This window comes from Oncorhynchus mykiss, chromosome 9 (assembly GCF_057628025.1).
Source record: "Oncorhynchus mykiss isolate SJ-2025 chromosome 9, ASM5762802v1, whole genome shotgun sequence".
Classification (NCBI taxonomy): Eukaryota; Metazoa; Chordata; class Actinopteri; order Salmoniformes; family Salmonidae; genus Oncorhynchus; species Oncorhynchus mykiss.
Window position 1 is genome coordinate 77,572,832 of NC_143030.1, and position 12,067 is coordinate 77,584,898.

Consider the following 12,067-nt stretch of genomic DNA (forward strand, 5'->3'; position numbering starts at 1 on the left):
AGAGCCCCTTCCATTGCCATCATCTACCACTGAAGGTAGTTCTTGATACATTTCATTAGAAATATAATGAGATTTATTTTCTTCAGAAAAAAATGTGTAAATGGTTTTTTTCCCCTAAAAACATAAAACATACACTTTTTATGTGAATTGAGCATCTTCATCCACGATGTCATGTCTTAACCATATTAATATGCATGGTTGCCATTGGTAATTCATATTCATGGTTGCCATTGGTAATTCATATTCATGGTTGCCATTGGTAATTCATATTCATGGTTGCCATTGGTAATTCATATTCATGGTTGCCATTGGTAGTTCATGTAGGCCTGTTGGTAATTAATATGCATGGTTGCCATTGGTAATTCATGTAGGCCTGTTGGTAATTAATATTAATGGTTGCCATTGGTAGTTAATGTAGGCCTATTGGTAATTAATATTCATGGTTGCCATTGGTAATTCATGTAGGCCTGTTGGTAATTGTAGGTAGTCTGCAGTGTGTGTTTTCTGGATGTAAACGAGCAGCATCAGCAGAGTAAGGGCTCTATTCAATCCGCATTGCGGAAGTTCGGCTTTACAGCGTGATTGAAATTTAAAGGCAGTGTTCGTGCTTTCAGAGGAGACTGCATTTACGTTAAACACTACTACACATGTCTGCTCAATCTCAAATGACCTTCACATTTCTATCATGGAACCTGTTATGCTTCTGCTTGAATAAAGCCCTAGGACTATCCTACGCAGAGACTTTGGGAGAATCTCAATTGCATATTCCTTGCGTCCCTCCCTCCCTCCCTTGCTTCATTCTCAAATCCCATTGGAGGGGAAGATCAGTAGGGGAGGGGGACCTATGGCTTTCTCATCCAATGGGTTTTGAGAAGGGGGTTGAGGAGCGAGAAGAGGATGTAATTGAGATTCTCCCCTAGAGAAGGCTACCAGAGTCATGCAGATTCTACCACTATTACATATTTGCCAAACTATTTATAATTCCTGTAGCTGCTGGTCATTGAAGATGTTTTCTGGAAAAGTAAAACGCTGAATTATGCAGTTTCGCTCCAGAAAATCCAGTAGGTCTATTCTACGTGTAGTGAGTGACCTCAACTGCAGTGAGGGTGCGGAAAGAGGAGAACAACAGACATTTTAAAAAGTGAAAACTATCTGAAGGGGAAATAGTACATACGTTTTAGAGATCAATATCATACATTTTCTGACACATTATACATGTCAGTTTAAAGTTCCTCCAACAGTCAGTCTTTCTGGATCTTTCCACTTCTGTTGGTTTGTTTCTGATATGCTCCTACAAGGTTTTATAACCATACTATATGACCCCCCCCCCCCTCACTCTCACTCTGCTCCTCCCCTCTCCTCCCACCTACAGTGTGTGAGTAGATTCACTCTGATGTCCTCTGCCTGGGCTGGCTGAGCTGTGCTTGTTGAAACATGCCTCGACTTGTACTGGGCTCGCCTGGCCAAGGAAGGAGAGAGAGCCTTGAGCCCTGCCCTCAATGTCTTTCACCATCCCTGCTTGAAGTGACCCTCGGGCAGACAAACAAGAACCAGCAGAGCGGCTCAACACTGGCAGTTGACTGTCCTGGACACTCAGAACAGAACCAGAACAGAACCAGAACAGGACCCTGGATCTTCAGCTGTAGCCAGTCTATAATCTGTCCTCGATCCAAACACTACTTTACTGGTAAGTCTAATGTTTAATATGTTCCCTTCTGAATGGACTTCTTTTAGCCTAATCATACTGTAAGTACCCTCTACTAGCTCTCTCAAATAACTGCTGGTCTCTTACTTATACACTACTGAAAAGAGAAAATGACATTTCACTGTTCCACTGGCATGTAGCTACAGTATTTAATGGTAGTCTACTGTTCCACTGGCATGTAGCTACAGTATTTAATGGTAGTCTACTGTTCCACTGGCATGTAGCTACAGTATTTAATGGTAGTCTACTGTTCCACTAGCATGTAGCTACAGTATTTAATGGTAGTCTATTGTTCCACTGGCATGTAGCTACAGTATTTAATGGTAGTCTACTGTTCCACTGGCATGTAGCTACAGTATTTAATGGTAGTCTACTGTTCCACTAGCATGTAGCTACAGTATTTAATGGTAGTCTATTGTTCCACTGGCATGTAGCTACAGTATTTAATGGTAGTCTACTGTTCCACTAGCATGTAGCTACAGTATTTAATGGTAGTCTACTGTTCCACTGGCATGTAGCTACAGTATTTAATGGTAGTCTACTGTTCCACTAGCATGTAGCTACAGTATTTAATGGTAGTCTACTGTTCCACTGGCATGTAGCTACAGTATTTAATGGTAGTCTACTGTTCCACTAGCATGTAGCTACAGTATTTAATGGTAGTCTACTGTTCCACTGGCATGTAGCTACAGTATGTAATGGTAGTCTACTGTTCCACTAGCATGTAGCTACAGTATTTAATGGTAGTCTACTGTTCCACTAGCATGTAGCTACAGTATTTAATGGTAGTCTACTGTTCCACTAGCATGTAGCTACAGTATTTAATGGTAGTCTACTGTTCCACTGGCATGTAGCTACAGTATGTAATGGTAGTCTACTGTTCCACTGGCATGTAGCTACAGTATTTAATGGTAGTCTACTGTTCCACTAGCATGTAGCTACAGTATTTAATGGTAGTCTACTGTTCCACTAGCATGTAGCTACAGTATTTAATGGTAGTCTACTGTTCCACTGGCATGTAGCTACAGTATTTAATGGTAGTCTACTGTTCCACTAGCATGTAGCTACAGTATTTAATGGTAGTCTACTGTTCCACTAGCATGTAGCTACAGTATTTAATGGTAGTCTACTGTTCCACTGGCATGTAGCTACAGTATTTAATGGTAGTCTACTGTTCCACTAGCATGTAGCTACAGTATTTAATGGTAGTCTACTGTTCCACTGGCATGTAGCTACAGTATTTAATGGTAGTCTACTGTTCCACTGGCATGTAGCTACAGTATTTAATGGTAGTCTACTGTTCCACTAGCATGTAGCTACAGTATTTAATGGTAGTCTACTGTTCCACTAGCATGTAGCTACAGTATTTAATGGTAGTCTACTGTTCCACTGGCATGTAGCTACAGTATTTAATGGTAGTCTACTGTTCCACTAGCATGTAGCTACAGTATTTAATGGTAGTCTACTGTTCCACTAGCATGTAGCTACAGTATTTAATGGTAGTCTACTGTTCCACTAGCATGTAGCTACAGTATTTAATGGTAGTCTACTGTTCCACTGGCATGTAGCTACAGTATTTAATGGTAGTCTACTGTTCCACTAGCATGTAGCTACAGTATGTAATGGTAGTCTACTGTTCCACTAGCATGTAGCTACAGTATGTAATGGTAGCCTTGTTTTTTTATTGTTTTTTATTTTTTTATTTCCCCTTTATTAGTTAGTTGAGAACACCTTTATTTAACCAGGTAGGCTAGTTGAGAACACCTTTATTTAACCAGGTAGGCTAGTTGAGAACACCTTTATTTAACCAGGTAGGCCAGTTGAGAACACCTTTATTTAACCAGGTAGGCCAGTTGAGAACACCTTTATTTAACCAGGTAGGCCAGTTGAGAACACCTTTATTTAACCAGGTAGGCTAGTTGAGAACACCTTTATTTAACCAGGTAGGCTAGTTGAGAACACCTTTATTTAACCAGGTAGGCTAGTTGAGAACACCTTTATTTAACCAGGTAGGCTAGTTGAGAACACCTTTATTTAACCAGGTAGGTCAGTTGAGAACACCTTTATTTAACCAGGTAGGCTAGTTGAGAACACCTTTATTTAACCAGGTAGGGCAGTTGAGAACACCTTTATTTAACCAGGTAGGCTAGTTGAGAACACCTTTATTTAACCAGGTAGGCTAGTTGAGAACACCTTTATTTAACCAGGTAGGCTAGTTGAGAACACCTTTATTTAACCAGGTAGGGCAGTTGAGAACACCTTTATTTAACCAGGTAGGGCAGTTGAGAACACCTTTATTTAACCAGGTAGGGCAGTTGAGAACACCTTTATTTAACCAGGTAGGTCAGTTGAGAACACCTTTATTTAACCAGGTAGGCTAGTTGAGAACACCTTTATTTAACCAGGTAGGCCAGTTGAGAACACCTTTATTTAACCAGGTAGGCCAGTTGAGAACACCTTTATTTAACCAGGTAGGCTAGTTGAGAACACCTTTATTTAACCAGGTAGGCTAGTTGAGAACACCTTTATTTAACCAGGTAGGTCAGTTGAGAACACCTTTATTTAACCAGGTAGGCTAGTTGAGAACACCTTTATTTAACCAGGTAGGGCAGTTGAGAACACCTTTATTTAACCAGGTAGGCTAGTTGAGAACACCTTTATTTAACCAGGTAGGCTAGTTGAGAACACCTTTATTTAACCAGGTAGGCTAGTTGAGAACACCTTTATTTAACCAGGTAGGGCAGTTGAGAACACCTTTATTTAACCAGGTAGGGCAGTTGAGAACACCTTTATTTAACCAGGTAGGGCAGTTGAGAACACCTTTATTTAACCAGGTAGGTCAGTTGAGAACACCTTTATTTAACCAGGTAGGCTAGTTGAGAACACCTTTATTTAACCAGGTAGGCCAGTTGAGAACACCTTTATTTAACCAGGTAGGCCAGTTGAGAACACCTTTATTTAACCAGGTAGGCTAGTTGAGAACACCTTTATTTAACCAGGTAGGCTAGTTGAGAACACCTTTATTTAACCAGGTAGGGCAGTTGAGAACACCTTTATTTAACCAGGTAGGCTAGTTGAGAACACCTTTATTTAACCAGGTAGGGCAGTTGAGAACACCTTTATTTAACCAGGTAGGGCAGTTGAGAACACCTTTATTTAACCAGGTAGGGCAGTTGAGAACACCTTTATTTAACCAGGTAGGGCAGTTGAGAACACCTTTATTTAACCAGGTAGGGCAGTTGAGAACACCTTTATTTAACCAGGTAGGCTAGTTGAGAACACCTTTATTTAACCAGGTAGGGCAGTTGAGAACAACTTTATTTAACCAGGTAGGCTAGTTGAGAACACCTTTATTTAACCAGGTAGGCTAGTTGAGAACACCTTTATTTAACCAGGTAGGCTAGTTGAGAACACCTTTATTTAACCAGGTAGGGCAGTTGAGAACAAGTTTTCATTTACAATTGCGACCTGGCCAAGATAAAGCAAAGCAGTGCGACACAAACAACAACACAGAGTTACACATGGAGTAAACACACATACAGTCAATAATACAGTAGGGGGGGAAAAGAAAGACTATAGACAGTGTGTCTAAATGGCGTGAGGAGGTGATGCAATAAATAGGCCAATAGTAGCACCGTAATTACAATTTAGCAAATTAACACTGAAGTGATGATGATGTGAAAGTAGAGATACTGGGGTGAAAAAGAGGTGGTGCTTGTTTCCCCAAAAACATCCCACAGACAGAAACAGAAGTAACTCATAAATTATTACTGTGTCGTTACCGTTTGTAATCTCTGTTTGACCATGTCATCTCTGTTTGACCATGTCATCTCTGTTTGACCATGTCATCTCTGTTTGACCATGTAATCTCTGTTTGACCATGTCATCTCTGTTTGACCATGTCATCTCTGTTTGACCATGTCATCTCTGTTTGACCATGTAATCTCTGTTTGACCATGTCATCTCTGTTTGACCATGTAATCTCTGTTTGACCATGTCATCTCTGTTTGACCATGTCATCTCTGTTTGACCATGTAATCTCTGTTTGACCATGTCATCTCTGTTTGACCATGTCATCTCTGTTTGACCATGTAATCTCTGTTTGACCATGTCATCTCTGTTTGACCATGTAATCTCTGTTTGACCATGTCATCTCTGTTTGACCATGTAATCTCTGTTTGACCATGTCATCTCTGTTTGACCATGTCATCTCTGTTTGACCATGTCATCTCTGTTTGACCATGTCATCTCTGTTTGACCATGTAATCTCTGTTTGACCATGTCATCTCTGTTTGACCATGTAATCTCTGTTTGACCATGTCATCTCTGTTTGACCATGTAATCTCTGTTTGACCATGTAATCTCCGGGTAAAGGGTCATTTTTATCGTACAATAAGTGCATCTGTAACAGCGAGTTACCAATTATACACTTCCACCCTCTGGACTGTCCTCTATGAATGACTAAAAACACACACATTATTGTCATATTTCCTATTGGCTGGAGAAAGTTTATAAATGACCTTTCCTCCTGAAAAGGAGCAAAAGTAAGTCAATGGACAATATTACTAAAGATTTTTTTCATTTTTTAAAAGGTACTTATTTTCTCTGCTCCTCTAGTCTAGCTCTTGGGGATTCCCCTTCACAGTGAAACCTCCTCTTCATCAGCCGAGACAGCAGGCTTCCTCCACTTACCTACCAGCTGCCACAGAGGAAGCACAACGGTTACCAAGGTGGGAAGCAGGCAGACTTGGGTAAGAGACGCTATTCGTTTTCTATTTGTGGTGCATATAATGAACAGTGATCTGGCCTTTGATGTAGGCACATAGAAGGGAAGAAAAGAGCCCGTCAACAGATGTCATATTCAGTAAGTCCTGTAGTAAATCATTACAGATCAGATATGTGTAATTAGGATCCCTGGATGTTCTTCCCATCTCTCCAAACTACACAAGCAGGTAGGTAGTTACCGAGTCAACAGTGTTAGTGTTTTGTGGTAACTAAGAGTGTTAAAGCTCCCGATGTGGCACAGCGATCTAAGGCACTGCATCTCAGTGCTAGAGGCGTCACTACAGACCCTGGTTTGATTCCTTCCAGGCTGTATCACAACCGGCTGTGACTGGGAGTCCCATAGGGTGGCGCACAATTGGCCCAGCATCGTCCAGGTAGGTCGCCATGGTAAAATAAGAATTTGTTCTTAACTGACTTGCCTAGTTAAATAAAGGTTAAATACATTTTTAAAAATTAATAAAAATAAAGCTTGATGCTTGTGTCTGTGAGGTAAAACTGTTGAATTACAAACACAAGCCAAGGTGAGACAGTGAGACAGACATATTGTAGAGAGAATGCGGCCCTGTTCAATCTGTATTGCCGATGTTCAGCTTTATAGCGCAATTGACTATTAAAGGCGATGTTCAGCTTTATAGCGCGATTGACTATTTAAAGGCGATGTTCAGCTTTATAGCACGATTGACAATTAAAGGCGATGTTCAGCTTTATAGCACGATTGACAATTAAAGGCGATGTTCAGCTTTATAGCGCGATTGACTATTAAAGGCGATGTTCAGCTTTATAGCGCGATTGACTATTTAAAGGCGATGTTCAGCTTTATAGCACGATTGACTATTAAAGGCGATGTTCAGCTTTATAGCGCGATTGACAATTAAAGGCGATGTTCATCTTTATAGCGCGATTGACTATTAAAGGCGATGTTCAGCTTTATAGCGCGATTGACAATTAAAGGCGATGTTCAGCTTTATAGCGCGATTGACTATTAAAGGCGATGTTCAGCTTTATAGCGCGATTGACAATTAAAGGCGATGTTCATCTTTATAGCGCGATTGACTATTAAAGGCGATGTTCCCTGCGGTCACGGTAAACACTTAAGTATGCTTCATCTGGTCACAGTAAACACTTAAGTATGCTTCATCTGGTCACAGTAAACACTAAGTATGTTTCCCTGCACTAATGCCCTTTTGAACAGATGACCTCATGTCTGTTCTCTTCATCTGTCTATTCTTCTCCCTACTTTTTAAAGTTTTAACTAGGTAAGGCAGTCAAAAACAAATTCTTATTTACAATGACCCCAAACCCGGACGACGCTGGGCCAATTGTACGCCGCCCGATTGGACTCCCAATCACAGCCGGTTGTGATACAGCCTGGATTCAAACCAGGGTGTCTGTAATGATGCCTCTAGCACTCGGGAGTCCTCATACAGTCCTCTGATCTGTCTATTCATAAACCACCACTTCCTGATAGAAACAGCTTTTATCAGTTCATTTCTACAAGATGTTTAAGATGAAGAGATGGTTTAAAAGCCATCATCTTGAGTAAGGAGAGACACCATCTAATATGACAACATGTAGTGTAGCTGGTGTGTGGAATATGGTATCTCAATATTCTATAACATCTTATTGTTGACTTTGTTCTCAGCCTGAGGAATGAGACGGGAGTGTGACTGACTGCCAGACTGTTGTGTGTGTGAGAGAGACAGATAGAGAAAGACAAAGAGAAACAGAGAGCGAGACAGAAAGAGAGAAAGAGAGAGAGAGAGAGAGCGGTAGAGAGATGGTATGCTCAATGAAATGATCAAATATACAGACAACAAATTCCAATTGGCTATACTAAAACTCTTTAACATCATCCTTAGCTCTGGCATCTTCCCCAATATTTGGAACTAAGGACTGATCACCCCAATCCACAAAAGTGGAGACAAATTTGACCCCAATAACTATCGTGGGATATGTGTCAACAGTAACCTTGGGAAAATCCTCTGCATTATCATTAACAGCATACTCATACATTTCCTCAGTGAAAACAATGTACTGAGCAAATTACAAATTGGCTTTTTACCAAAGTACCTTACAACAGAGCACGTATTCACCCAAAACACCCTAATTGACAAAGAAACAAACCAAAACAAAGGCAAAGTCTTCTCATGTTTTGTTGATTTCAAAAAAGACTTTGACTCAATTTAGCATGAGGGTCTGCTATATAAATTGATGGAAAGTGGTGTTGGGGGTAAAACATATGACATTATAAAATCCATGTACACACAAACAACAAGTATGTGGTTAGAATAGGAAAAAAACACACACATTTCCTCCCATAGGGCCGTGGGGTGAGACAGGGATGCAGCTTAAGCCCGAGCTCCTCAACAATTGGCGAGGGCACTAGAACAGTCTGCAGCACCCGGCCTCACCCTACTAGAATCAGAAGTCAAATGTCTGCTGTTTGCTGATGATCTGGTGCTTCTGTCACCAACCAAGGAGGGCCTACAGCAGCACCTAGATGTTCTGCACAGATTCTCAGACCTGGGACCTGACAGTAAATCTCAGTAAGACCAAAATAATGCTGTTCCAAAAAAGGTCCAGTCGCAGGACCACAAATACAATTTCCATCTAGACACCGTTGCCCTGGAGCACACATAAAACTATACATACCTTGGCCTAAACATCAGCGCCACAGGTAACTTCCACAAAGCTGTGAACGATCTGAGAGACAAGGCAAGAAGGGCATTGTATGCCAACAAAAGGAACATAAAATGTTATATACCAATTAGGATCTGGCAAAAAATAATTGAATCAGTAATAGAACTCATTGCCCTTTATGGTTGTGAGGTCTGGGGTCCGCTCACCAACCAAGAATTCACAAAATGGAACAAACACCAAATTGAGACTCTGCACGCAGAATTCTGCAAAAATACCCTACGTGTACAACGTAGAACACCAAATAATGCATGCAGAGCAGAATCAGGCCGATGCCCGCTAATTATCAAAATCCAGAAAAGAGACGTTAAATTCTACAACCTCCTAAAAGGAAGCGATTCCCAAACCTTCTATAACAAAGCCATCACCTACAGAGAGATGAACCTGGAGAAGAGTCCCCTAAGCAAGCTGGTCTTGGGGCTCTGTTCACAAACACAAACACACCCCACAGAGCCCCAGGACAGCAGCACAATTAGACCCAACCAAATCGTGAGAAAACCAAAAGATAATTACTTGACACATTGGAAAGAATTTACAAAAAAAAAACAGAGCAAACTAGAATGTTATTTGGCCCTACACAGAGAGTACACAGCGGCAGAATACCTGAACACTGTGACTGACCCAAACTTAAGGAAATCTTTAATATGTACAGTTTCAGTGAGCATAGCCTTGCTATTGAGAAAGGCCGCCGTAGGCAGACATGGCTCTCAAGAGAAGACAGGCTATGTGCTCACTGCCCACAAAATGAGGTGGAAACTGAGCTCCACTTCCAAACCTCCTGCCCAATGTATGACCATATTAGAGACACATATTTCCCTTTGTACTTTAACCATTTGCACATGGTTACAACACCGTAACCATCATTATTTTCTAACTTCTGTGAGTGTAATGTTTACTGTTCATTCTTTTGTTTATTTCACTTTTTATCTACTTCACTTGCTTTGACAATGTTAACATGTGTTTCCCATGCCAATAAAGCCCCTTGAATTGAATTGAGAGAGAGAGAGAGGTAGTGAGAGAGAGAGAGAGACAGAGAGAAAGAGAGAGAGAGAGAGAGACAGAGACAGAAAGAGAGACAAGAGGAGCAGTGAGAGAGAGAGAGAGAGAGAGACAGAGAGAGAGAGAGACAGATAGGAGCAGTGAGAGAGAGAGAGAGAGAGAGACAAAGAGAGAGAGAGAGAGAGAGAGAGAGAGAAAGAAAGAGAGAGAGACAGAGACAGAAAGAGAGACAAGAGGAGCTGTGAGAGAGAGAGAGAGAGAGAGACAGAGAGAGAGAGACAGATAGGAGCAGTGAGAGAGAGAGAGAGAGAGAGAGACAGAGAGAGAGAGAGAGAAAGAGAGAGAGAGATAGGAGCTGTGAGAGAGAGAGAGGGGCAGTGAGAGAGAGAGAGCACTGTACTGACAAGCAAAACTATTTTTATTACAATGCACAGTTATGTCAATAAATATCACTCCTAGTGAGGTGATAAAAGAGCAAGAAAGAAATTGCCATGGGTTTGTTGTCAAAGCTAATACTTCCCTGGTAACAGAACAATACCTCAAACCCAGCTCCTATAGAACATGTTCAAATGTGACTCAGGAAACCCACCAGTTTTAGTTAACCCAGTTGTGGGTAACCCAGGGCGATAAGCCATGCCACAAAAAGATAACACGCCTAACTACCCTACACAGATAAGATAACAGTCCTAACTACCCTATACAGATAACAGTCCTAACTACCCTATACAGATAACATACCTAACTATCCTATGCATATATGATAACAGTCCTAACTACCCTATACAGATAACAGTCCTAACTACCTTATACAGATAACAGTCCTAACTACCCTATACAGATAACAGTCCTAACTACCCTATACAGATAACAGTCCTAACTACCCTATACAGATAACATAACAGTCATAACTACCCTATACAGATAACAGTCCTAACTACCCTATACAGATAAGATAACAGACCTAACTATCCTATACATATATGATAACAGTCCTAACTACCCTATACAGATAACAGTCCTAACTACCCTATACAGATAACAGTCCTAACTACCCTATACAGATAACAGTCCTAACTACCCTATACATATAACAGTCCTAACTACCCTATACAGATAACAGACCTAACTACCCTATACAGATAACAGACCTAACTACCCTATACAGAGAACAGTCCTAACTACCCTATACAGATAACAGCCCTAACTACCCTATACAGATAACAGACCTAACTACCCTATCCAGATAACATTCCTAACTACCGTATACAGATAAGATAACAGTCCTAACTACCGTATACAGATAAGATAACAGTCATAACTACCCTATACAGATAACAGTCCTAACTACCCTATACGGATAACAGTCCTAACTATCCTATACAGATAACAGACCTAACTATCCAATACAGATAAGATAACAGACCTAACTACCCTATACAGATAACATAACAGTCATAACTACCCTATACAGATAACAGTCCTAACTACCCTATACAGATAACAGTCCTAACTACCCTATACAGATAAGATAACAGTCCTAACTACCCTATACAGATAAGATAACAGTCCTAACTACCCTATACGGATAACAGACTTAACTACCCTATACAGATAACAGACCTAACTACCCTATACAGATAACAGACCTAAATACCCTATACAGATAAGATAACAGTCCTAACTACCCTATACAGATAACAGACCTAACTACCCTATACAGAGAACAGACCTAACTACCCTATACAGATAAGATAACAGACCTAACTACCCTATACAGATAACAGACTTAACTACCCTATACAGATAACAGACCTAACTACCCTATACAGATAACAGACCTAACTACCCTATACAGAGAACAGACTTAACTACCCTATACAG

The 12,067-nt window shown here is 40.7% G+C and overlaps 1 long non-coding RNA gene across 1 annotated transcript in view; it reads left to right on the forward strand.

Annotated features, from left to right (window-relative positions):
* The first annotated feature begins 1,372 nt into the window (after positions 1-1,372).
* The window catches only part of LOC118966117 (uncharacterized), a 14,840-nt gene continuing 4,145 nt past the window's right edge, over positions 1,373-12,067 (forward strand). Inside the window, exons 1-2 of the long non-coding RNA XR_005053376.2 lie at positions 1,373-1,687; positions 6,323-6,456. This is a non-coding gene — a long non-coding RNA (uncharacterized LOC118966117). The remainder of the gene's footprint in view (positions 1,688-6,322; positions 6,457-12,067) is intronic.